Source organism: Chiloscyllium plagiosum, unplaced genomic scaffold (genome assembly GCF_037043375.1).
Source record: "Chiloscyllium plagiosum isolate Xiang-an unplaced genomic scaffold, Cpla_swu_hap1 HiC_scaffold_4, whole genome shotgun sequence".
Taxonomy (NCBI): domain Eukaryota; kingdom Metazoa; phylum Chordata; class Chondrichthyes; order Orectolobiformes; family Hemiscylliidae; genus Chiloscyllium; species Chiloscyllium plagiosum.
The window spans coordinates 32,357,881-32,385,660 of NW_028270142.1; the positions used below are offsets into that span (position 1 = coordinate 32,357,881).

Below are 27,780 nucleotides of genomic sequence, written 5' to 3' on the forward strand. Positions count from 1 at the left end.
CAAACCTAGGTTTGAATCCCATCTGCTCCTAAGATATATAATATAATCTGTGAACGCGTTTATTTGAAAATATTAACTAGCTGCATGGCAGGCTAGCTTGCTGATAGTCTTATATAGCACTGAGGGGTTTACAGGGAGCAACTTTGGCAGATTCAGTTCATTTGACAATTAACATTAGCATTCAGTTCCACTTTCTCACTTATATAAATGATTTTGATGAGAATATAGAAGGTATGGATAATAAGTTTGTGAATGACACCAAAATTGGTGTTATATGGAGAGTGAAAAAGGTTATCTAAGATTACAAAGAGATCTTGATCAACTAAGTCAATGGCTGAAGAGTGGCAGATGTGGTTTAATTTGGATAAATATGAGGTATTGTAGTTTGGTAAAACAAACAAGGGAATGACTTATACAAGTAATTGTATCTCCTTGGGTAGTGTTGTAGAGCAGAGAGACATAAGAGTTCAAGCCCATAATTCTTTGAAACTTGCATCACAGATAGACAGGCTGGTTAAGAAGGAGGTTAGCATGCTTGCTTTCATTGATCAGACCTTTGTCTTCTGGAGCTGGGACATTATGTTAAGGTTGTACAGGATGTTGGTGAGGCATCTTGTGGAGTATTGTTGTGGTCACCCTGTTATAGAAAGGATATTATCCAAGATGTTACTGGGAATGGAAGCTGTGTATTATAAAAGTAGTCTGGAAAGGCTGAGCCTTCTTTCACAGGAGCGTAGGAGGTTGAAGGGTGACCTTATTGAGGTTTATAAAATCATGAGGAACATAGACCAGATGAATAGCAAAGGTATTTTTCCTTAGGTGGGGAAGTTCAAAACTAGGGGACATATCTTTAAGATGAGAGGAGAAAGATTTAAAAAGGACAATGAGAGGCAACCTTTTTAGACAGAGTGGTTATTGTGTGGAATTAACTGCCAGAGGAAGTGATGGATGCAGGTACAGTTACAACATTTAAAAGATATTTGAAGAAGTATATGAATAGGAAAGGTTTGGAGGGAAATGGCCAGTTGGGACTAGTTTAGTTTGGATGGGTTGCACTGAAGAGTCTGTTTCCATACTGTACGACCTTGTGACTCTATTTACTCAACACAATAATCAAGCTTTGCCCAGCACTTATGACCTACATTTATAAAATTGGTGTCTAACTGACATGTACTGAGCTTTACATGTTCTTTAAATAGGTTACATTGGAAGATGGGTAACCACCTTTTGTATTATAAAGAAACATTGATGTTGGGTTGCATTGTGGAGGATATCATTTACCTTTTTGTTTAAGAGTGATCTTCCCCAGTATTGATGCTTCATATAACAGTTCATGTAGTGCATGGGTTAGCAGGGAAGTTGCAGATTTTATGAAGAGCAGAATGCAGCAAGTTTGGTATGCGAGGTCATGAAGTAGTTGGGAAGCGAAATTTTGATTTTCTACAGGCAGGTTGAGATGCAGAGACTAAGTTAGCAGTATCCTTGTGATGGGTTGACCTGCGCCACTTTCCCGCTTGTAATATATTTGCATTTTATGAACAACTATTAGTACAAAACTTAAATACATTCCACCTTCAAGATGTATTCAGCAGCACACAGGAATCTTGTGGCACCCAGTTCACATTTCTTTAAAAGTGGTATGTAACAGTTGTCTTTGTGCAGTCTTGACTGAGGTCAGTGGTTTTCCTTGTTGAACTCTGAGGTATAAAGGAGGGAAACAGGAGAATGCCACTTTGCCTGGAGGCTTGGGCCAAGCAAGTGCAAGAAGTTGCCAAGGACAGAGTGTGGAGTGTTATCAGAGGGCATGGAGGAATGGGAAAGGGATCCGAAGAAGGACAGAGTGTGAAGATTTCACCTACATCAATCACAATCACCATACTTTGTACTAGTGGATTGCCAATGGACTGTCTTGCCCACAGTTTCTAGTGACTTGAATTGTTTTTGATATTTTTTGATTCCACACTGTCAAATAAAGCAATGATGTTAAGGGAAATCACACCCAGACACCTCATGTCTAGGACTTAGTTCTCATTATTGTTTGAACCAAAGTTGTAATGAGCTATGGAGACAAATTGCCCTAATGGAATATTGATAAAAACATTATTATTATTACATGCTACCTGTTCACCAACAAACTCTTAAACTGATGGGACAATAAATGGCTAGATTAATTGCATCCTGGTATTTGTGGTTAGGACAGATCCAAGCATTTTTGACACTGGCAGGTAAATGGCACATTGTTTGCAGAGGCATAGCAAATATCAAAACACAAGTTTTAATTCTTGCAGCTAGGATTGTGGTGAAACTCACGGTCTTTGCTGTATCCAGTGCCTTCAGCTATTTCTTGATCTCATGTGGTGTGAATCAAACTGTCTGAAGACTGACATCTGTGATGCTGAGGATCCCAGGCGTAGGGTGAGATATATTATCAACTCAACAATTCTAGCTGAAGATGGTTGCAAACACTTCAACACTTCCTATCTTTTGCACTCATAAGCTGGGTTTCACCATGATTTGTATTAGCATTTTAATTATTCACCACCATTCACAACTGAACTTGACAGGTCTGCAGAGTTTTAGTTTAATATGTTGCATGTGAAATTTTTTCATTGAATTGTCCATAGCATGTTGCTTCTGCTCTTTACATGTGCATGTGTTGTAACTTCCCAAGATTAACTCCTCTCTCATAGATGCACCTATTTCTACTTGATACACTTCTAAACTCCTCACTAGATTAAGTTTCACACATGATTGATAGTAATGGTTGGATGAGGAATATGTTAGGCCGATAATAATTGCAGATTGTAATGAAATATAGCTCTGCTGCTGTTGATGGCCTCCAGTGCTTCATGGATATCCAATTTTGATCTGCTACTTTTGAATTTATCCTAATTCATCAGATGGTTTTGCCACACAACATTTTGAAGGACATTCTCAGTGAGAAGACAGGGTGTTGTCTTCATAAGTGATCACTTCTATCCATTCTAACATTGACAGATGCATCTGAGTCAAGCAAAGAATCACATTAGCTTTCATCTATGTTGGTTCACTCATCAACTACCTGGGCCAAGGCTATTTATATCCTGGACTCAGCCAGCTCAGACAGTAATAGAGCTACATAGCTATATCAAACCACTCTTAGTAATAAACATTGAAGTCCCCCACCCAGAGTTCAATGGCTGAGTTTTGATGTTGCAGATAACATTAGAATCATGACTTTTCCTGCTGTTAATACAATAAATGCTCCATTCCATTAACACTCTTCAATATTGCTTGTATTTAGTTTTTGGCAGGAGTGTTAAAACATAAGAACATAAAAAATAGTGAGCAGAGTAGGCCATTTGGCCCTTCAAACCTGTTCTGCCACTCAACAAGATCATGGCTGAACTGCCCCAGGCCTCAATTCCTCTTTCATGGCAATTCATCATAACCTTCAACACCCCAATTTCAGAATTCAATATTTCTCCTCTTTAAATACTTCCAGTGATCTAAACTCCACAGATCTTCATTACCCACTGGGAGAAGAAATTCCATCACATCTCAGTTTTAAGTGAGTATCCCCTTATTATGTTGCTAAGGGCAGAACCATACAAAGGTCTGAGTGACATGGGATATGGAAAGATGTGTGACAGAATCAGATGAGAAGTCTGCAATCTTGACATTGACTACAACTTGCTCCAGCTTTTGGACTTTTCACAAGCAGCATGGTGAGTTTCATGCTAGGCAGTGGCATGTTGCCAATTAAGGCAGATTATTGTTTGCTTAACACCTCATTAATGGTCCATCTTACATCATTAATATTCAGCTTTATACCTGACCAAACTTACCAAACAAGCTAAAGGTTGAGAAACACAATGTGGAAACCCAGAATAGGTACTTAGCAGATTTAGCTCATCACTTGTTCTGAATGACCTTCATATTGGACACAAGCCATCAATATCTCAGAACACATTCCATGGGCAGTAGCTACATCCACCCAATGTCCATGGACATTGGCATACACTATACACCAGTTTCGAGGAACTATCATAGCACATCTCCTATCCACTTATAGCATGCTTCTGTACTTCAATGCTGTACCTCGACATTGATCATTGTAATACTGCTGCAAGGACACTGTGTGTTCAAGGAAAGAACACATCTGATGGACTGGACCATTCTGCATCTCTGGTCTTTTGCTCACTATCATCATGTTCACTCACTCACAGCATCCCTGCCTTGCATCAACTTGCCTTTTTATGCTTTGCACACTTATCTAAAGTTACCAGGCTCATATTACATCTGTTCTGCCTTGCTATTTAGTGTAGACACAAGGTAAGGAAGCTTGTCATGGTTGTCAAGAGGCCTCTGTCAAGTCAAGGGAATAGCATTAGCCCAGGAGATCCCAGCACACCAAGTCAAGGGCAAACCCAATACCAGTCGGAAAAGGATACTTGCCATGTAAGAGAGGAGCCAAACATTGGGCAGCTCTGACTCTTTCTGTCCAACTCTGTGTTGTTTTTCTCTTGGAATAAGTGAGAGCCAGCTATTACAAGAGATGAGAGTGTATGGCCCAGAGTATACTTCTGGTGCAGGTGGTGAAGAGTCCCAACAGAGTGAGCAGGCAACACAGAGGATTGGTACTCTTGGTTTTTGGAGTGGTCACAGTGAGTGAGGGAAGATGTTGTAGACAATTCTAAACATGGTAGAATGTGAACTTTGGTGAAAAGTGGTGCAGTAGCAAAGTCAGAGTGAGTGTGAGATAGCAGAGGGATGATGACAGCAACTACACCGGCACAGTGGAGAATATTACCTTCTTTGTACTTTGCTGAGCATTCCTCCAGATGGTTGAGACTTCCTTACCTCAAGATGGTAACTTTGGAACAGGATGGCGTGGTCTAGTTCCCTGGCCTCTACTGCTGGTCCTGGGGTAGGTGGATGACCCACCTGTGCAGCAGCCTATTCAGCAGGACCGGCAGGTCCCAGTTTACAAAGTGGGATTTTGATTTTCCCCCTATGTGCCATATCTGGGGCAGTTGTCAGCAACCATGCAGGGTGATTCCAAACTGATAATACTTCTCTGGAAGAACAATAGCCTTTAGAGTTAAAGTGTGTGCAAATGATGCCGATAAATTCCAATACAACTAGCAAATGGCACTTCATGAGATAGGGATGAAATTAAATGTGAGGGATTTCACGGGGCAGGCAAGTAGTTACTGAGGCAAGTTTGGCAAGACCTAACTTGTTTAGCCATTTTTGACATCAACCCCTTCAACCCAGGAATCAGACTAGAGAATATCTTTTAAACTGCCTCCAATGTCTTTATATCTTCCATAAAAACGGAGCAAAATTGTACACAGTATTCCAGTGTGGCTTCACCAACACCCTGTACAGTCGTAACAAGACATTTCTTTTTTTAGACTTCATCACCCTTGCAATAAAAAAACAACATTCCATTTGCTGTCCTAATTATTTGCTGTACTGCCACACTAACTTTATGTGACTCACGTATAAGGTTAACCAAGTCTCTCTGCACTGTGGCTTTCTACAGCTTGACTAAATACAGATAATATTTGAGCTTTCTACTCTTTCTACCAAAGTGGACAACTTTAAATTTCCCACATTATACTCCATCTGCCAAAATGTTTACCTATTCATTTCATCTTTTAAAATCCTTTTGCAGACTCTTTGTATCCTTTTCACAACTTCTGTTTCACTTGTAAGAACCCCATAAATACCAAGAGCAGGAGTAGGCCATCTGGTCCTTTGAGGTAAAAACAATGACTGCAGATGCTGGAAACCAGATTCTGGATTAGTGGTGCTGGAAGAGCACAGCAGTTCAGGCAGCATCCAAGGAGCTTCAAAATCGACGTTTCGGGCAAAAGCCCTTCATCAGGAATAAAGTCCGTGAGCCTGGAGCGTGGAGAGATAAGCTAGAGGAGGGTGGGGGTGGGGAGAAAGTAGCATAGAGTCAAATGTGGCTGTGGTAGCGAGTTTGTTTCACGACATGGTTGAAGAGCTTCAGGGCAGAGAAAATGACCTGGGAGTTGCAGTGGGACAGGGACTCCCTGAGATTCTTGTAGAGAGAGGAGGAAAACTTCTTCAAGGCAGGCATCCTTGCAAGAGGATTCGCAGTAGGGAGCCCGCTCTGCCATTCAATAAGACCTTCTCATGGCCTCAGTTTCACTTACCCACCCTCTTACCATTACCCTTAATTCCTTTACTAGTCAAAAAATTATCAATCTTAGCTTTAAAAACACTCAGTAAGGAGTCTCAACTACTTCATGAGCATGAATTCTAAAGATTCATAATTTTCTGGGTGAAGAAGCTCCTTCTCAATTCGGTCCTAAATCTACTTCCCTAATTTTGAGGCTATGCCCTGTTGTCCTCGTTTCACCCGCCAGTGGAAACATCCTTTCTACTTCTATCCTATCTATTCCCTTCATAATTTTACATATTTTTTATAAGATCCCTCCAAGCCGATCTTCTAAATTCCAATAAATATAACCCCAGTCTACTCAGTCTGTCCTCATAAGCTAACTACCTCAACTTTGGAATCAACATTGTGAACCTCCTCTGCACCCCCTCTCGTGTCACTATATCCTTCCTTATATATTTGCACAGTTGGCAAATCTGGCTACAATATATTCAGCCCCTTAACCCAAGTCATTGATACAGATTATAAATAGTTGACAGACTAAAACTGATCCTCTGGCACTCCACTCATTACACAGTGTCATTCTTAAAGCTATCCATTTGTCCTAAGTCCCTGTTTCCTGTTAGTTGACCAGTCCTCTATCCATGCTAATATATTATCAGTACTACCCTAAGTTTTTATCTTGGGTATTAACATTTTAATTGGCAGCTTATCCAATATTTGAAATTGAAATATTGTACATTACATTTCCTAGTTCCCCTTTATCCATTCTAGTTGTTGCATTCTTAAAGAACATCAAAATTAATTAAAAACAGCATTACTTGCACAAAGCTAGGTTGACTAAGTTTGATTGTTATATGATTTTCTAACTATCTTGGCATTACGTCTAATAATAGATGGTACCATCCCCCCAGTGACAGATGTTAAACTAACTGGCCTATACCTTCCTGCTTCTTCAACAAAGGTGTTACATTTGTGTTCTTTTCAATCCACTGGGGCATAATCATACAAAGTTCTCATTATTTCTCACTAGACTTGAAAAGGGACTCTGAGTAAAACACTTACTGAGAAAGACTGACTGGAATGAAAAGGAGTTCCCAATTAATGAAGAGAAGTTCTTCTGTCATGGGCTCAGAGAGTCTCATCATTCAAGTGCAAATTGCAGTATGTCAGCCAGCTGACAAGTGGAAATAAATTTAATGATTAGGCTTGCTCACACATGCAAATAAAAACAATGACTACAGATGCTGGAAACCAGATTCTGGATTAGTGGTGCTGGAAGAGCACAGCAGTTCAGGCAGCATCCGGGGATCAGTAAAATCGATGTTTCGGGCAAAAGCCCTTCATCAGGAACACAGGCAGAGAGCATGAAGCATGGAGAGATAAGCTAGAGGAGGGTGGTGGTGGGGATAAAGTAGCATAGAGTACAATAGGTGAGTGGGGGAGGGGATGAAGGTGATAGGTCGGTGGGGGGGAGGGGGGAGTGGAGAGGTGGAAAAGAAGATAGGCAGGTAGGACAAGTCATGCGGACACTGCTGAGCTGGAAGTTGGGAACTGCAGTGACGTGGGGGAAGGGGAGATGAGGAAAGTTGAAGTTCACATTGATGTCCTGGGGTTGAAGTGTTCCAAGGTGGAAGATGAGGCGTTCTTCCTCCAGGCGTCTGGTGGTGAGGGAGCGGCGGTGAAGGAGGCCCAGGACCTCCATGTCCTCGGCAGATTGGGAGGGAGAGTTGAAATGTTGGGCCACAGGGCGGTGTGGTTGATTGGTGCGGGTGTCCCGGAGATGTTCCCTAAAGCGCTCTGCTAGGAGGTGTCCAGTCTCCCCAATGTAGACGAGACCGCATCGGGAACAACAGATACAATAAATGATATTGGTGGATGTGCAGGTAAAACTTTGATGGATGTGGAAGTCTCCTTTAGGACCTTGGATGGAGGTGAGGGAGGAGATGTGGGCGCAGATTTTGCAATTCCTGCGGTGGCAGGGGAAGGTGCCAGGATGGGAGGGTGAGTTGTAGGGGGGCGTGGACCTGACCAGGTAGTCATGGAGGGATCGGTCTTTGTGGAAGGTGGAAAGGGGTAGGGAGGGAAATATATCCCTGGTGGGGTCAGCTTGGAGGTGGCGGAAATGTGGTCGGATGATTTAGTTTATGCGAAGGTTGGTAGGGTGGAAGGTGAGCACCAGTGGCGTTCTGTCCTTGTTACGGTTGGAGGGGTTGGGTGTGAGGGTGGAGGTGTGGGATGTGGACAAGATGCGTTGGAGGGCATCTTTAACCACATGGGAAGGGAAATTGCAGTCTCTAAAGAAGGAGGCCAGATGATGTGCTCTCTGGTGGAACTGGTCCTCCTGGGAGCAGATCTGGCGGAGGCGGAGGAATTGGGAATACAGGATGGCATTTTTGCAGGAGGTGGGATGGGAAGAGTGTAATCCAGGTAGCAGTGGGAGTCGGTGGGTTTGTAAAAAAATGCCAGTATCAAGTCGGTCGTCATTAATGGAGATGGAGAGGTCCAGGAAGGGGAGGGAGGTGTCAGAGATGGTCCAGGTAAATTTAAGGTCAGGGTGGAATGTGTTGGTGAAGTTGATGAATTGCTCAACCTCCTCGCGAGAGCACGAGGTGACGCCAATGCAGTCATCAATGTAGCGGAGGAAGAGGTGGGGAGTGGTGCCGGTGTAATTACGGAAGATCGACTGTTCTACGTAGCCAACAAAAAGACAGACATTGCTGGGGCCCATACGGGTGCCCATGGCTACCCCTTTGGTCTGGAGGAAGTGGGAGGATTCAAAGGAGAAATTGTTAAGGGTGAGGACCAGTTCGGCCAAACGAATGAGAGTGCCGGTGGAAGGGTACTGTTGGGGACGTCAGGAGAGGATGAAACGGAGGGCTTGGAGGCCCTGGTCATGGCAGATGGAGGTGTAGAGGGATTGGATATCCATGGTGAAGATAAGGCGTTGGGGGCCAGGGAAACGGAAGTCTTGGAGGAGGTGGAGGGTTTGGGTGGTGTCTCGAACGTATGTGGGGAGTTCCTGGACTGGGGGGATAGGACAGTGTCGAGGTAGGCAGAAATGAGTTCAGTGGGGCAGGAGCATGCTGAGACAATGGGTCGGTCAGGGTGGTCAGGCTTGTGGATCTTGGGAAGGAGGTAGAACCGGGCAGTGCGGGGTTCCCGGACTATGAGGTTGGAAGCTGTGGGTGGGAGATCTCCTGAGGTGATGAGGTTCTGTATGGTCTGGGAGATGATGGTTTGGTGACGGGGGGGGTGGGATCATGGTCGAGGGGGTGGTAGGAAGTGGTGTCCTCGAGTTGGCGTTTGGCTTCAGCGGTGTAGAGGTCAGTGCGCCAGACTACCACTGTGCCCCCTTTATCTGCTGGCTTGATGGTGAGGTCGGGATTGGAGCAGAGGGATTAGAGGCCTGCGCGTTGTGAGGGTGAGAGGTTGGAGTGGGGGAGGGGAGCAGACTGGTTGAGGCGGTTAATGTCCCGGCAGCAGCTGGAAATGAAGAGGTCGAAGGTGAGTAATAGGACAGCACGGGGTGTCCAGATGGATGCAGTGTGTTGGAGGTGGGCGAAGGGGTCCTCGGAAGGTGGGCGGGAGTCCTGATTGTGAAAGTAAGCTCGGAGGCAGAGGCGACGGAAGAAGTGTTCGACATCACAGCGTGTATTAAATTCATTGATGCGTGGACGGAGGGGGACGAAGGTGAGTCCTTTGCTGAGGACTGAGCATTCGTCCTCAGTGAGGGGAAAGTCTGGAGGGATGGTGAAAACTCATACTGCAGGTAAAACATTTGATTATGATATGGAACACGATGAAAGAAACCACACATATTTCAAACAGGTAACTGAGGAGTCAACGTTTACGTCACAACTGAAGTAAAACCAAGTATCAAATTTCACAACATTGTTTCCGGAAAAATAAAGAAAGAAAATGCATTTATGTAGAATTTTAATGACTATGGGACTCTCTGAAATACATTAACAACTAATGCAGCACTTTTGAAGTATGTACAAATGTGCCTTCCATCAGAGTTTGACTTGCAATGAAAGCTAACTACTGCAGATGCTGGAGGCCTAAAATATGGAGAGACTTAGGAAATCTGGCAGTGTCTGTGGGGAGAGCATCATAGTTAATATTTTGAGATCAATATGACTCTTATTTGGAATCCCAAAGGCTGCTTTGTGATGCCTATGCAGTAGGAGAGCAGGATTCTACCTGCTCTAGCTTTAGTTTTACATTGCTCAGTTCTCTCATATTCTTGTGTGAAAGGATGTTTAAAGTATTAACCTACATGGGAGCCAAGGGTTTATGATTTCTGAGATCTCTGTTTGTATTATGAAGCAACTTGCAGTCTCCCAGTATCTCCCAGTATCTCAGTACTTATCAATTTCTGTAGCTAAATTATGTGCTTGACAGCTTCAACAGACAGGAGAAAGTGAGGACTGCAGATGCTGGAGATCAGATTTACAAAGTGTGGCACTAGAAAAGCACAGCCAGTCAGGCAGCATCCAAGGAGCAGGAGAGTCGACGTTTCAAGCAGAAGTCCATTTCTAATGAAGAGCCGACGCTCGAAACATCGCATCTCCTGCTCCTCAAACGCTGCCTGACTGGCTGCGCTTTTCCAGCACCACACCTTTTGAGCTTGAACAGACAGCCAGTATATTGGCACAGATTGATAGGCATTAGCTTTTGGTGTGATGGCTTAGGCCATCCAAATGATGCTTTACCATGCCAAGTTCCTTATGATTTCCAGAGTGTTGGAGGCGCTATTCCAAAGTATTGACCCTGTCAATAACCTGCACAGTCACCAGATGTGGAGGGTGCCTGGTGCACCTTACAGGTCTTCCTCTCATACCACCACCCTCATAATCCACCTTGTGTTGCAGCATTTCTACTTTTCTAACTATCAGGCAGATGTTTGAGTATGGCATACAAACATAACTTATTTATTTAATGTTATCACATTTACATTGCTTGCCACCTTTCTCCCCCTTTATAAAGGCTGAAATAGTATTTTAAAATATTCACAATCTTTATAAAGGATCCAGCAAGTTTTGATGCCAGAGATAGTCACTTACCTTTAGAAGGATGTATCATTTTAAAATTCAATGTAGCTCTTTAAGACTGTTCTTTACCTCTCCTTCCTTGCCACATTTGGCAAGTTGCCAGGACCAGGCTGACTATAGGCTCGGTGCTCACTGAGAATATACTCATCATATTTTGGGATAGCCCTGGAAACTTCTGACAACTCATACCAGTGAGAGTTTTGTGAACTTCACTTGGCTGTACTTTGATGCCAGTGCGCTGGCCTCATTTTACAGGACTGCATGACTTATGCTATTGCTAATAATGATTTGCAGTTTGGATTTGACATGATCACAGTTGTGTCACTGACCAGAGTAACCTCTTTGTACGCAGCTGACAGAACAGCGGAATGCTAAAAACAATATCGCATGATGAACTTGTTTCCAGTCAAATTCATGGAACTATTAAAAAGCTTTTCTCTCTTTTCCCTCTTACACAATAATATCATAGAATTCTTACATTGGATGCAGGCCACTCAGCCCATTGAGTCCACACCAATCCCTGAAGAGCATCTTAACCAGACCCATCCCCTACCCTATCCGTGTAATTCTATATATTTCCATGGCTAATCCACCTAACCAACATATATCTGGATACTATGGGCAATTTAGCACTGCCAATCCACCTAACCTGCAACTCTTTGGACTGTGGGAGGAAATCAGAACACCTGAAGGAAACCCACGCAGACATGGGGAAAATGTGTAAACTCCATACAGACGAGAGTGGAATCAAATCCAGGTCCCTAGCACTGTAAGGCAGCAGTGCTAACCACTGAGCCAAATGCTTGCATTTATAAGGTGGCTGCTATGATTTCAGGACATCCAAAATGCTTTACCTGTCTTTAATTGACGCTACGGTCTCCTTTCTCAGAAGCTACTGCCAGCACGCGCACAGTAAAACCAGTCAGTGCAGAAACTGATTAGATTTTAAACTTACCTTCGCAGACATGTCCTCCAGGTCCAACGTTTGGGCCTCTCCTGCCCTTAACAGCAATCCTTTGTCAACCCACAGGGAACTATTGAATTAGGGCACAGGTCTACTTCGAGACACCACTAGAAGTTATGTACGTACCAATACTGTCATCCAGACATTCATCTACTACTACATTTAGATGCTTTCAACTATTCACAGGAATATCACATAATGACAAACATTCTTCATTTTCTCTTGCAGGACAATGTAGGCATCAGAGCAGAAGGGGACAGGCATCCAGCAACAACTAAGCCTGCTGGAGGATACATTATATAGGAGCATTAGGCCAGGAAAAAGGAATCACAGAAGAGGCACTGTGGGCATACATAAGTTTCTTTTTGTTATTGTAAATATTATTGGATAAAGTTGTGACCAAATGTTTTTCTGGTGGGTTTTTTTCAGGATTTTGGGGAAGATTGTGCTGTGATGGGCAACCATGGAGGAATGGAAATGTCTCCACCTGCTGAGAAGGCCTCTGAATCTCTGACGGCAAGAGCTGTATCCTCATAACAAGATTGTGAAAGGCACAGCAGGCTACTTTGAACTTGGATACCAACTCTGGTGAGTACTGGAAGGCTACCCATCAAGTGATCTATGCTATAGAATCATTGTTTAAATTGCCAATGGTTTACTTCACAGTATTACTTGTGCCTGTATGGCAATTATTATAAATGGTGAAGAAGTAACAAAGAAGATTGATGAGGGCAAAGCAGTAGATGTGATCTATATGGACTTCAGTAAGGCATTCGCCAAGGTTCCCCATGGGAGATTGATTAGCAAGGTTAGATCTCATGGAATACAGGGAGAACTAGCCATTTGGATACAGAACTGGCTCAAAGGTAGAAGACAGAGGGTGATGGTGGCCTATGACCAGTGGAGTGCCACAAAGATCGGTGCTGGGCCCTCTACTTTTTGTCATTTACATAAATGATTTGGATGCGAGCATAAGAGGTACAGTTAGTAAGTTTGCAGATGACACCAAAATTGGAGGTGTAGTGGACAGCGAAGAGGGTTACCTCAGATTACAACAGGATCTGGACCAGATGGGTCAATAGGCTGAGAAGTTCTAGATGGAGTTTAATTCAGATAATTGTGAGGTGCTGCATTTTGGGAAAGCAAATCTTAGCAGAACTTTTACACTTAATGGTCAGGTCCTAGGGAGTGTTGCTGAACAAAGAGACCTTGGAGTGCAGGTTCATAGCTCCTTGAAAGTGGAGTCGCAGGTAGATAGGATAGTGAAGAAGGCGTTTGGTATGCTTTCCTTTATTGGTCAGAGTATTGAGTATAGGAGTTGGAAGGTCATGTTGCAGCTGTACAGGACATTGGTCAGGCCACTGTTGGAATATTGCATGCAATTCTGGTCTCCTTCCTATCAGAAAGATGTTGTGAAACTTGAAAAGGTTCAGAAAAGATTTACAAGGATGTTGCCAGGGTTGGAGGATCTGAGCTACAGGGAGAGGCTGAACAGGCTGGGGCTGTTTTCCCTGGAGCGTCGGAGGCTGAGGGGTGACCTTCTAGAGGTTTACAAAATTATGAGGGGCATGGATAGGATAAATAGACAAAGTCTTTTCCCTGGGATCGGGGAGTCCAGAACTAGAGGGCATAGGTTTAGGGTGAGAGGGGAAAGATATAAAAGAAACCTAAGGGGCAACTTTTTCATGCAGAGGGAGGTAAGTGTATGGAATGAGCTGCCAGAGGATGTGGTGGAGGCTGGTACAATTGCAACATTTAAGAGGCATGTGGATGGGTATATGAATAGGATGGGTTTGGAGGGATATGGACCAGGTACTGGCAGGTGGGACTAGACTGGGTTGGGATATCTGGCCGGCGTGGATGGGTTGGACTGAAGGGTCTGTTTCCATGCTCTATGTCTCTATGGCAGTCAGGTGGAGGTGGGGTCTTGAATCAAATGTATATTGGATACACCTTATCACTGACAGGCAGCTGATGGTACTTCACACTGATCCAAAGATGCTGGGACAGTAAACTGCCTAGGATGAAGGCATTGTGGTTTCTGCTATGCTGGCAGGAAGGGGGAAAGGGAGAGTTGAGGGGAGGGATGAGAAAGAAGCAGAGAGTAGAATTTCCTTGCTTTAAACTGCATCATGTTCTGGCTACAATGTTAAAACACATTTATTGAGCTTTGAGGGGAATCAACCTATTGGTCTTTTTCACATATCAACATGCCAGTGCAATTTACCAGATGGGACAAAACTGTATGCAATGTGCCCAGCACTTCCAATGGCAACTGGTGATGAGAACCCTGACTGTACTGTACTGCTGGTTAAATACTTCAACATACTGGGAGTCAATCAACTAACTCAAGATAATGGGCCCTGTCTCCAACAAGCAGCTCCAACTCACCAGACCAAGTATTCATCACATGCCAAACCCATGAGAAAAGAACGTAGAAGATTGGAGCACTGTAATGATATCAGTAAAGTAACCTTGTGTAACACTGTGTGACTATGTTTAATGAGATGATTATTGGCCCACAAAATATCATGAACAAAATTCAATAAAGAACCGAGTATTATCAACAGATTTGGGTGTTAGATGTAATTTCATGAAGTTCAATGCTAATCAGATGTTCATTGACAACTGGCTTTTTTCTTCAGAAGAGAGGTGGATATTGGTTCAACAGATTTGTTTCTGCTGTAGCATATGGAGAACCATTAGAAAATATGGATATAATTCCCATCAGACATTTGCACATTTTTTTCCTTCTTCTTCAGGAAAAGATTCAGAGAATATAATTTCCTGAGGGCCAGTGCAGAGTGCAATTTGTAAGTGAACATTTCAAAATTCAGCTGGAGTTGACGTCAAGTAATCAGGTGGTTGGTTGTGCCCTGGGTGAGACTGTCTGTTGGTAAACCCAGTTTGGGGAAGGGAAGTGAAATCACAAAGATGTCAGGACTCTGATCTATCAGAGAATGTCATGTTCCTGGATGTTAGGAAAAATCGCCAGCTGGCCCGTTAGCTGATGGTATCCTTCATATTGGCCTAACTAAATTTAAAACTTCACTTGATTCAGGTCCAAGAAAGGGTTGCTGGCAAGAAAGAAATATGGGACGTGTTACACATTGCTGCTAAAGCATCATTAAGACATCTTTAAAATGAAAGTGAAGCTCAAAAAATTTTTTCTTCAAGCCATGCATGTTGCCCCTAACGCAAAAAAGGTCACAATTTCTAGACCTTTTAAACTGAAAGTCTAATGCACAACTGTTTATTTTATTCACTCATAAAAACTCTCCTAATGAAAACAAATTCTATTAGCCTCCAAGAAGTATCTCTGTCAGACTATTTGTTTTAAGGAAGTCATTGTGGTTGCAGAAATGCTTACAAGTCAATCATCAAGTCCCTTCAGAGTCAAAAAGTGTGGCACTGGAAAAGCACAGCATGTCAGGCAGCATCCGAGGAGCAGGAGAGTCAACGTTTCAGGTATAAGCCCTTCATCAACAATTTCTAGAACCTTTTGAGCTTATTGTGCTTTTCCAGTGCCACACTTTTCACACTGATCTCCAGCATTTGCAGTCTCACTTTCTCCTATCAAGCCCCTTCAGTCTTGCAGACCAAAACCCATATGCTATTAGTTCAAATCCAAAATCAAAAATAGATTGTCTTAATATTTACATAAATTCTACATAGTGTTCTGAGGCTTGCAAGCATGGGACTAAGTATGATCAGCATGCTGGCCACTGTAAATAGTCAATGGGGCATGTTGTTTGATACAGTTCTCTAGTATTAGGATGTGCTGGCATCACACGAGCATTGAAACTCATTATATCACTAACAGTAAGTGATGATTTGATAAGATTCCCATTATCATGCAGGATAACTTTGATTCCCTGTATCTCAGCATCAAGCTTATATGGTGAGCAGATGATGAGGGCACTATTTGCAAGGCCGATAAGATAGATCTTGCAGCATATGACCCAGGAATCCTAACTGCTCATCATTCACTCTTTATTGTGCAAAGTCAGAAAAGCTCCATGTTTATCTCTTTTGACCATAAACAGTGCCCTCTCAACCTTACTTTATCCTGGATGACACTCAACATTGGAAAGCAAGTGAATTCTGGTACCTTGCAATAAACTCCACAAACAAAATACTGCCTAACTTAACCCCTCAAAAAAACTATCTATAGAGGGTGATCAAATTAGATAAATCCATCCCCTTCTTTATTTCCCTTTCTGAATGATCAACTTCCAATTAGTCAAAGTTGAGTCTAATTTCAAACATTCTTTCCTTTTTTTTACAACTTGCTATCATTCCAAAACATACCTGCCCCTCATTCACTGATATATGGCAGAAGAGAAAGAGAGGACAGCAGATGCTGGAGATCAGAGTCGAAAAGTATTGCACTGGAAAAGCACAACAGGTCAGGCGGCATCCGAGGAGCAGGAGAGTCGACATTTCGGGCATAAGCCTTTCATCATTCCTGACTTATGGCACAATTGACCATGGTGTGCATTCAGAGGAGAAAAGTAGGAGTTAATTTCTTTGACACTTTACACATCTGGGGTAAATTTTATGAATTAACAGTCCGAGTGAAATTGCTTTCTGACTGGAATGTAAGTTGAGAATTTGGGGATATGGTACATGCTGCCCTCATACTGGCTACAGTTTGGGCTCGTTTGAAATAATAAATCTTATCCTATTACTCGAATTGGGTAAAATGAAATTTATTCTTGCAAAGCAATGGAAGATCATGGCACAATAGGAGGAAATCTAGTTGGCTGGACTTCTACCCCATGGTTTTAATTGCATTTCGCATGATCTGACCCAGTGCCAGCACCCATGCTGACCAGTGAAGTTACCCTGCTGTTCCTCATTTCACTGTTAACATTTACAACACTGAAATGTATAAAATATCATTTTACCTGGAATATAACCTGAAGAAAATTGCATTGTCTAGTTACCTGATACAGTCAAGTTCATAAACTAGTCAATCCTGATAAATAATATATTTCAAAATAGGCCAATAATGGAAATCAGTGCCCAGAGCATGTTGGGCACAGTGTCCTCATCATGTCCAGCTGAGAACTGAAACTTATGGAGCATGTACTGTGTATAATAATTGAGTGCTTGGAGTTTAAATACCAGTAGAGCCTGTAATACATGCATATGAAAGGAAATTCAATTGGTGTGCATTCTTCAGACGCCATTCACCGATATTAAATGGACACTGCAACGGAGACCTCTTTAGTTAGATCTTTGCTCAATTGATGCTTGGCCATGTATGTTTGCTTTGCACTGTTCCTTGTTTTATTGCTCTTGTTATTGAATGAAAAGTAGGGATAATTCTTGGAATCACTCTTGTTTCTGATAGGCCATTCCATGTCACAATTCAGTATAAATTGGACTGGGCAAAATTGCACAAAGTGATGATAGTGAGTCAAGAACCCATCTTATACTCTTTTGACTTTAATGGAAAAGAATCCTCTGCAGGTTGCTGATTCATCAACATCTGTTTTGTGCTACTGTCCAAGACAAATTTATAGCCCAACCAAACCAAAATACTGCAGATACTGGAAATAAGAAACTTTATAATGAAGCATACTGACAATAGTCTAACAATTGAATATGTAAAAAGGAGTACAAGGAAAGTCCATCAAGGTCTATCAAGCTGTTTGTAACCAGACATGCACATTGTCGACCTTTTCCCATTTTGCATCAAAAAATCTTCTGGAAAGAGCAAATAAAAGTGGAGAAATTTGAGATTAATTTAACTCCGAAAAATTCCTCTCTGATCCCCTAAGGCAATGAAACAATGCTTCAGGAAACCACAGTAATCCATAAATCAGTCTGATTTCAGCTAACCTGCAGTTTACCCTCTATAATGAGATATTTCAGGACATGTGCAGCTCCCTTTTGAAGAATGGCAGGAAACCCTTGCTTACTGTATGCTTCAGTAATCTGTTCCAGAGGGTGACAGCTCTCCAGGAAAAGATTGCTTTCCTACGCAAAATCTAGTTCTTTTTCTAATAGTTTTAGACTCATGCTGCCCAGTTCTCCCATCCCTGTGCATCTTAAATAGTCATGATTTGAACTGGAAATGTTTCATGAACATCTGTCATTTATATTGATAATCTTATTGTATTAGTTCTCCTACTCTCTTGAGTCGTCTCCATAAACTTAAGATGATCCAAAGCTCTCTGATTTGAATTCTATCTTGCAAGAAGTCCAGTAGCTTCAATGAAGCTCCAACTTCATTGACCTACTTTGATCAATGCCTCTGTATGACCTTATTCCTCCCTAATTCTGTAATCTCCTCAAGCTCCACAACTCTGAGCAACACTGTGGCCAGAATTTTCCCAGGTTCTAAATGATGTGGCCAGTAGTGAGTCAGCTGGTGAAGTATAGTAAGAATAGTAAAATAAGATTCTCAATGTCAAGAAAACAAAAATCAGATCATGCACAAAAGGTTTTAATGGCTAAATGGGAATCTCACTAGTGAGCTGCAATGAATTAACATGCTACTCATACATCACCTCACCTCAATTATTTGCAGGTGATTATTTTCCCAGACAATGGAGAGAGACTAGATGGTGATAATTCCTCTCATGAACATTTGAGTAGGTCTTCTCAAAGTCTCCATCTTCGGTACTATTCCCCAATACCTTAGGGCAATGACCACCTTCATTCACTGAGGTTGACATTATTCAAGCACCAGACTCACCACATCATTCAGGCACATTTTCAATAATACAATTCACCAATTCAATACTGCATTTTTGAGCTCACTGATATGTTTAATTTCAATGCCAGTGGTGGGCTGCTATGTCAGTATCACAAATGTTGCATAATCCAGTAGTTTACAAACAACACCTTGCATGAGATACAACCAAATGAGCATGTCTCAAGGTTTAAGGGGAGTAATCCTCAGTCATGTCAAGGGACTGTCAATTGTCAGGGGTACTGGTACATTCAGTCAAGGGTATATCAGTCCAGTGGCTTGGATTTGGTCACCTGGTCACTTGGGCATTCAGGTCAGGAGCTCCATATTATTCTAGTCTGGGGAATGGGCCACAGTTAATCTTGAAATTCCAGTGCAACCAGTCATGGGAGTAATGGTAGGTGAGTCATGAAGCTGAGATATCAGTAAGTGGTCTGGTCAGTCATGCTGCCTTTCTTGAGTAATGTACAGCGAGAGACAGTGGAGAAGGGGCTGATAACATTCCATTCTTCCTACTACACTTACAATCTCATTCTATAAGTGTGCCAAATGATTTGGGCAGCATGCATCTGAATCAGGTCAACAATGTAAAAAGTCCATGTTGAGGCATCTCATTGCCCTCCTTGTTGGATACTTCCATGTCCCAGTGTTTGGAGAATGTTGTTTAAATGCTATCTCTGTGTGTGTTGTGACTGCTGACTGATCACATTACTGAGGAACTGCTTTGTTTTGGATATTGCCCACATATGCTCATTAGGACTGTCAGCAATGGATTCAGTTAGAAGTTATTGCCCAACTTTGAGTCTGCTGCACTACAAGTGTCCACAGGAATGAATAGGAAACACATGCATCTGTGGCCAAATGTGCTAGAAATATGAGCTGCCTTCCGTGGAAAGCTGTGTAGATGAGAGAGGAGCACTGGCACTAAACTCTGTACAGATGGTTCTTCTTCAAGCTGGGTGTCTGCTATCAGAATCCTGTGTCCTTGTGAGAAATGGCCACCTAGAGTGAGATCAAGGTCATTGCTATTTTAATATTCAACTCCTCTACTATTCCTGTCAAAGGGCATAACCTCACATTTTCCCATATTATATTCCATCTGCCAAGTTGTTGACCTCTCTTTTAACTTATCTATATCCCTCTGTAGTCTTTCTGTGTCATCCTCATCACTTCCTTTCCCACGTATTTTTATACCATCTGCAAATTTAGCAATAGTACATTAATTTGCCTCATTCAAGTAATTTATCTATCGTAAATAACTACAGCCCCAATACTGATCACTATGGCACTCCACGAGTTACAGTCTGCCATTCTGAACATGACCCTTTATCCCAACTCTGTCTTCTGTTTGTTAGCCAATCCTTCATTAATGCTAAAATACTATTACTATTACATCCTGTCATATTAAGTCGCCTAACATGCAGTACCTTATCAGTGCTGCTTAGAAACCTGATATATTACTTCTACTGTTCTTACTTGTTACCTCCTCAACGAACTGTAATAAATTTGTCGGGCATGATTTCCCTTTTATGAAGCCATTATGACTCTGCTTGATTATATTATTTAGCTCTAAATGTGTTCCTATTACATCCTTTACATCTTCCCAATGACAGATGTTAGGATACTGTCTGACCTGCTGAAATTTGCCAGTAATTTCTGTTTTTGCGGGAGAAAAATTGAGAGAGCATGTAGCCTCTTAGTTCTTATCCCCTAAATGTAATAAAGGAAAGGATTAAATGACAGTGTAGCAATTATGAGAGTGTTTGATGCAGTCGTTGAGTTGGTAGATTGAATGAGACAAGTTAAAATAATGGTAGTAATAGTGGTGGTCAGAAGGGTTAAGTGAAGTGGAAGTGGAAGTGAAGAAATGGGAAATGCAAGTGATTGATATACAGGATTGGAAAGGGAACTAATGAAGGATAAGTTTTTATTTTGCAAATTGCACTTAAAGTGTGAAGGTGCAACAGGGGAACCTGTGATCTTTATCACCAAGACATATTGACAGCAACAGGAACATTAGCAGCTCAATGACTCACTGGTAGCCAATTGAGCCACTTAAGAAACTAGTTATTTGGCCACTTTCTGCCCTCAGTTGTCTTTTGACTGCATCAGGAGGTCCCACTGTTGTGTGGAAAGAATGTGAGGAAGTGGGTTGTTAGGTAATAGAATGTTTGCTAAGGAACCGTAAAGCTAAAAACTGTTGCACCCTTTAAGGAAAACTGTGGTCAGTGAAATGTGCTTGGCTGCAGCTAGAACAGAGAGCTGATCCAAAACATAATGTTTTAAATCTTCAGGAAAAGAGATCGAGCAAAATGTGCAATTATGATTGAATCAGAAAGTCATCAAAGCGCATGTAGTGATTGTTAGGGAGGATCAATTAAATAGCTTCGCAGTGAGCAGTCTAGTTCAGAGGGAGTTAAGTATGAATAGATTATTTTCTCATTCAACATATTGTGAAGAACATCTGCCAATCATTTCTATCCTGTTTATATAAGCAAGTTCCCTTTCAATTGAAACTGATTTTTGTTCCAGTAAAGTATTTTTGCTTTTCAAATACATGCACCTCTGATTTATGGTCCATGCAGTTACTTTACTCTGATCTTCAATGAGTGCCATTATATCTGTAAACTCTACTATGATTTAAACTGAATGTAATCTTCAAAATATTTATTTAGGCATGAAATCTCGAATTCTGTCCTGCGGAATTTTCATCGAACAACTTCTCCTCCTTTAAGGCTTTCTGTAAAACCTACCGCTTTGACCAAACGTTTTGTCATTCATCCTAATATCACTTCTATAGCACTATTTTGTTTTTTATTATGTGAAGTGCCTTGGGATATTTTCCCATATTATATAAATATGAGTTGTTGGCATACTTACCTTATATTGATCAAAGGAAAGTATTATGCAAAATTCTAGATATCTAAATAATGAAGGATAGAACTACAACCATTCTTTACACACATTTGAAAGCATTTATTTATTTGCAGAGGTGCACATGACAAATATGTACCTCCTCATCCAAAAACACAGGGCTGAATTTTTTCAAAGAACTCTAACTTTGGGGGAGTTTCATAGAGGCACTTTTTAATGAAACTCTAGAGAATTACGTCACATAATTATTTGCTGTTCACCTGGAATATTCACCGTGGCACTGTGGCACTATCATGTACTCACTGTTGCCAGGAACTTCCAGTATTCATGCCACCAGTGCCATATTTAAAGATTAATTGTGCATCAGGTCAAAACTCTACCAACCAGGGATAGCCCTTCACAGTAGATGCAGTGGGAAGAAAATGAAAAAAGCTTCTGAGGGCACATAGGGTGCATGGGTGACACCTCATTCAAAATTGGTTATTACATTTGTCAATATGTTTTCACTTTATATCATCACCTGCCTGACTGACTGTCATTGTTACAGCAACTACAAACATGAAGCCATAGAGGGAACCCATCCTTCACACCACCCTATGTTCGAACTCTATCCAAAGGAGTGCCACAGTCTTCCTAATGTCCAGCACTGCTAAAAAGTCGTATAATTGTTGGATGTGGGACCATCACATATCGTGAAGCCTTCAAACTGTTGTTAACATTAGCTCTCATTAAACAAGAAGAAAAGTGAATAAACAACAAACAAGAAAGCTGCATTTGCTCCTGGGACCAAACAGGGGTTACTTACCTCCCTAACAGCAACAAATTTACAGCCAATGAATGATCACTGCACCTAATTAGGATAGATGGTGGCTTAGTGGTATTATATTTAGACTGTTAATCCAGAGACTATTAATCCAGGTAGTGTCTGGGGATCTGGGTTTGAATCCTGCCATGGCAAATGATGGAATTTGAATGCAATAATATCTAGAAATAAGAGTTTAATGATGATCATGAAACCATTGCCAAATAGCAGGAAAACCCATCTGGTTCACTAATATCCTTTTGTGGAGAATATTTCATCCTTAATTTGTCTGGTCAACATGTAACTCCAGACTCACCAAAATATCATTCACTCAACTCCCCCCAGGAAAATTAGGGACGGGTAATAAAAGCCAGTGATATCCACATCCCATGAATAAATAAAGAAACTCAGATCAGTTGGAAATGGGTGTCATACGGTCTGTTTTCCTTGTTGTGGCCGATACTGCAATGCTGTATCATGCTGAAGGCAGTGTTCCTCCTGTTCAGTGTCCTCATCTTCCCCCCTTCAGAAGATTGTTGTTTCTCACCCAGCTCTTCAGCATCCATCACATACCCTCGTTGCTCCATCTGTATTGAATGCTGCTGCAGAGATTATGTGGCACCTTCTGTCCGGAGTGTACTGCAAGGCCTTCCTTGTATCAATACAGGAGATTGGAGTTCCAATAGGACTGCTGAAACCTTGTACCTATCCCAGTGCCTAAAAAAGGCAACATTGCACCTCAGAGCATACCACAAATACTTCCAGTTCAAGGTGAGAGGAATTCAGCTTTGCATCTTTATGCAGTCAATGAGACCTTCGGTTGTCATTGTATATTGTATCCTGTGGGTAACACTTTCAAGGTTAAAAATCACACAACACCAGGTTATAGTTCAACAAGTTTAATTGGAAGCACCCTAGCTTTCAGAGCACCACTCCATTGGGTGGTTATGGAGGACACAATTGTAAGGCACAGAATTTATAGCAAAAGTTTACAGTGTGATGTAACTGAAATTATACATTGAAAAATACCTTGATTGTCTGTTGTGCTTTGCATCTGTTTGAATACCATAGTTTCACTTCTTTCATGTGTTTGTCACAAAACTTTTTTTTAAAAGTTGCATTCTCAGGTTAACTGTAACAATTGGTGCCACCTGATGAAGGAGCGGTGCTCTGAAAGCTAACGTGCTTCCAATTAAACCTGTTGGACTATAACCTGGTGTTGTGTGATTTTTAACTCTGTACACCCCAGTCCAACACCGGTATCTCCAAATCATGACTTTTAAGGTTGCCTGTGATTGCTTCTGCTTCACAAATAACACTATGGTCAATATAATGACCAATGACATGGCCAGGATTGCTTGTGGCCAGAATTCGTATTCAGTTGTCAGTCACTGTGTCTATTCACGTGCAGAATTCTGTGATTACAGATGTCTTTTACCTGTAAGCTGTAAGTACCTGCTTAATGCATTAAGGGACTCACATCATTCACAAGTATCGCTTGCTTCCTCTGGCAGAAAAAGCATTTAGACCACCCATTCCAGTAGTGTTGGCAGCTATTGTTCACTGACTTCATGTATTTGCAGTTCAGATGAGAATGGATTAGCCACACAATGAGTAACAAAGGGAATCACAGGTTCCACTGGTTAATCTTGATGAACTCCTAAACCATTATATTGCTTTCTTCCATACATTCCTTCACCCATCAATTCTGAGCTTCCACACGTTCCCACCTAACTTTTACAACTAATTATTCATTTCCCCACTTTACCCCCCAAGACTTAGGCCTACAGCTAAATTATTGCCAACTGTCATCCAGGATGGCGGTGACCATTGATGATTCCTCCTCCTGCAGTAAACCTTCCCGTCAGTGCTTTATTGTCTCCTACACTTATATGTTGAATCACACCCCTTCACAATTATTGTCAGCTCTGTGATCCAGCACAATCCATGGGCACCGGCTGCATGCACCCTTTGTCCACAGAGATTGGCATCTGAGATTTGCCAACTCCTCACAATCCACATGGTACCTCTCTGATTTGCTCGCAAGATGTTTATGAAATTGAAACATGAGCTGCAAGGAGTACTTGCTTTTTTCTGGACAGCACACTGAGACCCAACAGCATGAGGCAGCTGCCTGCACGGCAAACACACTGTGTGTTTATTCAGACAAATTGCCATGTCAGAAAGTGGATGGGGGCCAGTCGTCACACCTGTCAAGGGGGACCTACTGTCAGGCAGTCATCCCAGAACCCAGCCTTGAGTGCAGTTCGCAAAAAGTCCAGGGGATTGGCCATGATTGGTTGTCATCTTGAGCTGGTCAAGGTCAGAGGATATGCCCAACTACAGTCCAGGGAATGGGAAGACAGCAGTCATTTGGGACTGTCACAAGCTGTCAGGGGAATCGCGCACCATCATTAGTTGGGGAACTGCAAACACAGCAGTCGGGGTCTGGTCAGTTAGATTGAGGGGCCACTGGTCAAGGTGTTAGAGGTGTAAGACAGATACAGTGCTGAGGTGTGTATGTTGATCATTGATGAGGATGCAAGTGAGCACTATACGGGAAGCAGGGGGATTATGGCCAAAATGGGAGTGGAAATCAAGGATTTCTTTTTACTTCTGCATTTTTCTTTCATTTTTACTTTTGCTTTTCTTTTGGCAGCTAGAGCAGGCCATGCATGAAATGGTGACTCCTCCCGGTGGTTGGAGGTGTCGGCAGATACAGCTCCTCTCAGCAATTGAAGACAATGGCATTGGCAACGGGGACATCTTCCTCGCAATTGGGTCCAACCATAGCAATAGCAATGGGGGCAAAGCTCCTCCAGCTATCAGAGGCAGCAGTGGACCTTTCAAGGTGAAGAGACCTTGGAGGAGGGCAGCTGGACCGGGTGAATCAGTGACAACAGCAATAGCATGGTATGACTGGAGCCTGGTGTCATTAAGGCAACAGCAGAGCTGGGACTCCTGGCTGTGGGGTTAGTGTGGGTTCAGCATGGAACCCGGCACCGACATTAGCTTCAATGAGGTGGGCCCAGTGGCGAAGAAATGGTGCCTAAAGAGTGCCCCCTCCTATATCAGGGGTTTGCTGCAGGCAGTGGAAAGGCAGTGGGAAAGGGATGAAAGTGCAGGTGTCATTGGTGAGTCATCTCAGGGCTCAGAACTCTCTTTCAGTTATATCTTTTATTATTTTTATTCTTAAACTATTCAAAATAGTTTGTAATGAATGTTGACATTTTCACTGTGTTTTACTGTATTACTCAGTGTAAAGTGCAAGTGACAATAAATCATAAATCACGTCATTCGAGAAGAGTAAAGCAGAGACATTGGGGTGTTGGGGGGTGAGACATGACGATAAACAGGAGTCTCAAGGTCTCTACATGGTAAATGGAACAGTATCAGAACAGTAGGCCATGGGAGGAGTGTATAATAGGGAGGATCAGTATCATTAAGGTGTAAAACTGGGACTCAGTAGGCAGGGAAGGCAATTGGAGGAGAAGGTGATGAGTGGAAATGGAGTGTTGGGGTAGTGCGTGGTTTCAGGGGACATGGAGCCTCTGAATGGGTACTAGCCAGAGTCCGATGCTGACAGTATCAATGGTCAGCTGCATTCCCTGCTGTCACGTGCTGTTCTTTAGATGAGAATGCAATTGGAAAATGGCTGGGAAAGTGCCCAGAGTAAGTGGAGCGAATGTCAGTTTGATGGGTGAATGCATGAGATCCATATCAGCTGAATGCTAGGAAGCAAAAATGGCAAAAACTTGAAACATGCGCTTCCAAACTCCAGCTACATTTAATTTGCAAACATTTCTACACCCGTTTTCAAAACATGCAGAGTGATCCTGTTTTCAATTCAAATGCTGGTCAAAGGCAGTTTGCACCAGGCCATTGGTGCTTGCAATCTAATCTTGGTACTCAGTGATGCAGAAGTTAGCGGTGATGATTTAAAATGATACATGTGCTGGCCAATAGTGTTCCCAAAGCTTGTGAAATTTGCAAAGATACTTTCGAGGAAAGGAAACATCACGTCATCATATGTAATGTCAGTTGACAAGGGACTCTACTAAATGCATTGATGAGGGTCTGGAATGGGAAGGTGGGGTCAGAGAGCAGAATGTACTCCCTTTGAGTTGGCGCTCAGCCAGTGCAGTCCCTTCACCAAGTTGGTAAGCATGCATCCAGAGCAGACAATGCACCTCCTAAAGATGTGATTCCACTACTTGGACCCATCTGGAGGGCCATCTCTAGGAGAGTCTGGACAGAGTTCACCACATCACCCTGGTGTACTGTGCTCTGCACAATTGCAGCAGCAAATGAGGCAATATGCTGAATGCTGAGGAATTGTGGGAATTGCGAGCAGTTTTCTGAGGCAGAGGAGGATGAGGACATTGGGAAGTAGGAAGTTCTTGCTTGTGCATGATAGAAATTCAAATAGCTTTTTAAAAATGATCAGACTTCATGGTACTGTCCAACGTTTTATTACTTTTCTATACTCATCATTGGCAAATTCCCTTCCACTATTAGTTAGAAACTTTGCTGGTCTCACAGATCCAGTCCCTTTCGATTCCTTCATGATTTTACCTGCATTAACTTTTTTTATCCTTATTATGCATTGTTGAAGAGAAATTAAAATTGGTCACTAGGTCTATTAAACCTGGAATGAAAGTATTTTTGCCTTTGTCCCATACCTTAAGATTCATAAATACTCCATTGTTAAAGTCACATGCCAAGAGAAAGCTTACAATAAGATGTGGTTATGTCCTTTCAAGATTTTTTTCAGTTTTTTGTAATGATTATGAATTTCTTCTTTGTCAACCATTGCCTGCATCTTTTAGCAAGATCTATAACTTTTGACCTGTAATTTGTCTATGCAACTTTAAGACAAATTATATTTTTCTCTTAATAACCTGATGCCATTAATGCTAGTCTAACACGAGGTGGGAATGTCAGGTTATGTTAAGAACTATAATAATAGCTTACTGGATAAACTGCACATTAACCAATGCTCCAAAAATAATTGCTTTATCATGCTTTGATTGGGAGGTGCCGGTGTTGGACTGGGGTGTACAAAGTTAAAAATCAAACAACACCAAGTTATAGTCCAACAGGTTTAATTGGAAGCACTGGCTTTTGAGACAGCACTCCGAAAGCTAGTGCTTCCAAATAAACCTGTTGGACTATAACCTGGTATTGTGTGATTTTTAACTTTATCATGCTTTGTCAAGATTCACTCTTATTTTTCTCAGT

At 42.1% G+C, this 27,780-nt stretch overlaps 1 long non-coding RNA gene across 3 annotated transcripts in view; it reads left to right on the forward strand.

Annotated features, from left to right (window-relative positions):
- Positions 1 to 14,645, forward strand: part of LOC122549310 (uncharacterized) — a 114,728-nt gene extending 100,083 nt beyond the window's left edge. For all 3 annotated transcript variants that reach the window (XR_015756925.1, XR_015756924.1, XR_015756926.1), the window contains exons 2-3: positions 12,587 to 12,745; positions 14,375 to 14,645. This is a non-coding gene — a long non-coding RNA (uncharacterized LOC122549310). The remainder of the gene's footprint in view (positions 1 to 12,586; positions 12,746 to 14,374) is intronic.
- Positions 14,646 to 27,780: the final 13,135 nt, after the last annotated feature.